At 39.4% G+C, this 908-nt stretch overlaps 1 non-coding gene across 1 annotated transcript; it reads left to right on the forward strand.

Annotated features, from left to right (window-relative positions):
- Nucleotides 1-216: 216 nt before the first annotated feature.
- LOC131515560 (U6 spliceosomal RNA) lies at nucleotides 217-323 on the forward strand. The gene has a single exon (XR_009263629.1). It is a non-coding gene; the product is annotated as a U6 spliceosomal RNA (small nuclear RNA).
- Nucleotides 324-908: the final 585 nt, after the last annotated feature.

Raw genomic sequence — 908 nt, forward strand, 5'->3', positions numbered from 1 at the left:
GACAGAGAAAATTCAAAAGACATAAAAGAGGAGAAATATTAAATGACAGAGGTGGATTTTCCTGTACTAACAGGGAATCAAATGACTGTCTAGGTACCTGCTTGTGCTTTTCTTCTAGGAAATTCTCTAGCAGTTAAGATAAGCAACTAAATTTATCCAAAGACATATCTAAAAGACATATACATTAAGATCACCTATCTTTACAGATCATATACAGTGCTCACTTTGGCATCGCATACACTAAAATTGGAGCGATACAGAGAAGGTTGGCCTGGCTCCTGTGCAAGGATGACATGCACATTTGTGAAACATTCCATATTTTTATCTGTATCTTAGGAGTTCGAGAAGAAGAAGAGAGAGAGAAAGGGGCAAACGGTTTACTTGAACAAATTACAGCTGAGAACTTCCCTAATCTGGGGAAGGAAGCAGACATCCAAATCCAGGAGGCACAGAGAACTCCCTTCAGATTCAACAAGAATAGGTCTTCACCATGGCATATCATAATGAAACTGGAAAAATACAAAGATAAAGAGAGAATTCTGAAAGCAGCTAGGGAAAAATGGGCCTTCACCTACAAGGGTAGACACATAAGGGTAGTAGCAGACCTGTCCTCTGAAACTTGGCAGGCCAGAAGGGTGTGGCAAGAAATATTCAATGTGATGAATAGAAAAAAATATGCAGCCAAGAATACTTTATCCAGAAAAGTTGCCATTCAGAATAGAAGGAGAGATAAAGGTCTTCCCAAACAAACAAAAACTGAAGGAATTCATCACCACTAAACCAGCCCTGCAAGAGATCCTAAGGGGGATCCTGTGAGTGAAATGTTGCAAGGACCACAAAGTACCAGAGATACCACTACAAGCATGAAACCTACAGATATCACAATCACTCTAAACCCATATCTTTTA

Source organism: Neofelis nebulosa, chromosome 6, assembly GCF_028018385.1.
Source record: "Neofelis nebulosa isolate mNeoNeb1 chromosome 6, mNeoNeb1.pri, whole genome shotgun sequence".
In the NCBI taxonomy this organism is placed as follows: Eukaryota; Metazoa; Chordata; class Mammalia; order Carnivora; family Felidae; genus Neofelis; species Neofelis nebulosa.